The following is a 3,321-nucleotide window of genomic DNA, read 5'->3' as shown; positions in this document are numbered from 1 at the left end:
CCTCCCCCGGCTTACCCGCCTCCTGGCTTCTAACCGACCTCCCTTAGTTTTTTTGGGAGCCAGTGAAAAACACTAACTACTTAGCTATGTTTCCTGCTAATTGCTTTCTCACATGTCATACGTGATGTGTTTTCTTCTCTGCCACACTGAGTCATCTCTTTCTTCTAAAAAGACTATCTTTTTTCTTTCCTCCCAGTTCTTCAACTGCCTTCTAAATACAATTTTACTGGGAAGCAAGCATCCGGACATGCTGCTGCAGCGACAGAAGCAAGTCTCTGGCCACTGTATAACCTCATTGCCTAAAAGCACAATACCAATACCTTCAGTTTCTTACCCAGACCTTGCTCTCATTTCTCCATGTTGCCAAATTATCACCATTAGAATTAAGAAACACATTAAAACTTTTAGAATATATATAATAACATAAGATTCCTTATCCTAGAGGTGGAAGAGAGTGCCAAGATATAAGTGAAACGCAGCTAATATTTCCATGTAACAGCACAATGTTTTCTACTGAGCATAAAAGAGGGGAAAAAAACGCAGTTTCTTAACCCCGATCTCCAGTTGTAGTATTAGTAACATCTGCCACACGTAAATACTGCAACTAAATAACGCAGGTAAAAAGCCTTCTGCTTAGATGCCCTCCTAACTGCAATTTAAACGGGTGCAAGGCTCCAGACAGCTACCTACTTGAGTAGAACTGGTCAGTACCCAGGCTCTAATCTTATCTGCATTAGGCTGCACGGTAGCTGATGCCCGCGATTAGTTCGGGTTAGAGTGATGCAGGTAGGGATGCAGATACAGCCTAGTAGGTGAGCTCTGCCCCAACAGTCTACCCAACTGCAAACATCCCTCGTCTACACCGAGGACATATCTAAACACAAAATTTACAATTGTGCATGTGAAACTTTACACTTACGTTAGTTGCCTCAACCTTTCCCCTTTCCCGGTATGCTGCAGTTAGAAATGAGCTGTTCCAACATATAGAAAGCCATGCGTCTGGTAGCACCAGTTTGGGGAGAAATCAGAAGCAGCAAAACGTTTCCTCCTTGTAAAATGTGTTGCTTCGGGCTGGCAAATTAGCAACTCCAGAAAACAAATTCACAGATTTGTCGTTAGTCATTCTCTCCACATTTCGTCTCTATTACCCACGGGGCCTGAGCTCTTCTGGTATTTAACGCACACACAACATCCAGTTGCACTTCTTCTGCTCGGGGGTATTTTCCACAGCATCAAACATACCATTTCCCTCCGATGTCAATACTGCTTAAGTCTCTAACTTCTTGTAGGAAACGTCAGAGTTGGGGTGATGGTGAGTCTCTGGCTGCTCTCGGGGTGGGTGACAGTGCCCGAAAAATTCCTAATTGGTTGTCTCTTTCGTGATTCGGAGACTCTAGGGCGCTCCTTCCTGTCTGGCATGCTCTCTCTCGCTCCTTTCTCCTTTGCCCCTCTCTCCGTCTCTCTCTTCTCTCTCTGAACTGAATTTCTTGATAGAACTCTCAATAACCCAGAGGGAGGGCGTGACTGTCTAAGCCCTTCCCCCGGCCCCTGATTGGCCCGTATCTTGCGGTGCGGGCGGCCGCAGCTGGGCGTGGAACAAGGCGCTGACTATCTGCTAGCCTCTCCTCCCCATCGCCCCCTCGGCAGCCGCGAAAACCTGGAGACCCGATCCTGGCCCCGGGAGAGCCGGGTTCCAGGAGGTGCACTGAGCATGCCCAGTAGGGTCCGGCCCGGGAGGGAAAAGGCGACGCTCCCCAGGCCCCCGCGGACGCGGCTCTCACGGGCGCTGAGGGGCAGGCGGCTGCTCCGGTCGGCACAGGGCAGCGAGCGGCCGAGACCCGGCGGTCGCACGAGCAGGGGGAGCGGGAGGCCGGCCGGGCGTGCGGGCGCGGATCCGGCAGCCTCGGGCACCGTTGCGGGCGGTTGGGGGATGCCGAGGCGGCTCAGCTGCCGGCGCACGTTCCACACTTCTCTTTGCTAAATGGAGGGACCAAAATGCACAGATGGGAGAGTCCACCCGGGGTCCAAGACTCACTGTCGGCCCTCGGAGGAGAGCACGGCCCAGCAGATCCCCGGAGCGCGTTAAACGGGCTACATTCCCGGTGCCGCAACTAGAGGCTTTTGCTGGCGAGGACATTGGCAAGAAGGGCAGAGAGGGCGGATAGGAAAGGTCGGGACAGAGGATATTCGAATCTCAGTCAAGACCGGAAAGAAAATTAATTTGAGCCCTCCTTACGTGCAGGGTGACGGAAGCTGCCGGGAGAAAGGGAAAATGACAGCCTCTGGGATCCCCTAGTCACCCTAGTCAGCCCTAGGCCAGTCTGCTTAGCGGGGCGAAGTCTTGTCTCCAGTAGCAGGACGGGCCGCGGCGGCCGATCCAGGCTGTCCTTGCACTTCTGCTCCCGCCGCGTCCAGAACCTGTGAACCCAAGCTCGCCCGAACGCGCGGCTGCGGCAAAAGCCGCTTCATCTCACCTAACTGCAAACTTTGCTCGGGAGAGGCTGGAAGGAGTCCTGTCCAGCTGCTCCCCAAGCTGTGGAACGTTTCCTTTCCTCTTACACTTTCTGCTGATTCCAACTTGACATGTAGTACTTGTCTTTCCCTGTGCAATTCATTTCTCTGACTCCTGTTCCGTCGAGTATCCTCACGCGTTTCTCATTTTCATGCAAGAGCCGGATAGAATGACTCTCGAAAGGATTACCCTTTTTCCTTAAATATTGGCCCCGAAAGCACTATCTATATTTGATTGATCTTTTAAAATCAGTAAACCACGAAGGTTTGTTTTATGGGTTGTACCTACGACGCCAGATATCTGAGTAAAGTTAGAAGCATTAATAATAGTAACAGTTCACTTGGAACAAAATATATATATATATTTTTTTGCATGACCTATAAAGGTTGTCTGAGAAGGTCTTAATGCATGATTGAATAACTTGTTCTAACTTACAGGGAGGATAAAGGGCATCTATTTTAAACCTCCGTGTTTCCCATTCTGTATTGGGCTGAAGATGCCTTGAAGGCTCTTTCATGTAGTTATGCACTGCGATGGCGTGTTCAGGAACACCTTTTGTTTTTGAATACAATGGCTTTCCTTTTTAAATATGAACACTTATTTTTAGATATTTAAATGCAAAAAAAATCACTAAGCAAACCTACCAAACTTAGATATTGTATAAATAATTCCATTATTTAAACAATTCATCTGACATTGCAATTTTTCCACATCTATGGAAATGTAAGGATTTTTTCGGACTTTTCCTCAGGTGTATATACACAGTAAAAGTGCAGTGCCTCAAAGCCCACTGTAAAATACATGAATTC

At 48.8% G+C, this 3,321-nt stretch overlaps 1 protein-coding gene across 1 annotated transcript in view; it reads right to left on the bottom strand.

The window, feature by feature from the left end:
- PCDH9 (protocadherin 9) overlaps window positions 1-1,472 on the bottom strand; it is a 5,291-nt gene extending 3,819 nt beyond the window's left edge. The window contains exon 1 of the mRNA XM_024748126.1: window positions 920-1,472. The gene's annotated coding sequence lies outside the window, so the exon portion shown is untranslated. The remainder of the gene's footprint in view (window positions 1-919) is intronic.
- Between the last annotated feature and the right edge of the window lie 1,849 nt (window positions 1,473-3,321).

This window comes from Neophocaena asiaeorientalis, unplaced genomic scaffold, assembly GCF_003031525.2.
Source record: "Neophocaena asiaeorientalis asiaeorientalis breed wild unplaced genomic scaffold, Neophocaena_asiaeorientalis_V1.1 scaffold81, whole genome shotgun sequence".
NCBI classification, from domain to species: Eukaryota; Metazoa; Chordata; class Mammalia; order Artiodactyla; family Phocoenidae; genus Neophocaena; species Neophocaena asiaeorientalis.
The sequence above is the reverse complement of the archived record's forward strand: the minus strand, read 5'-3'. Positions and strand labels throughout refer to the sequence as shown.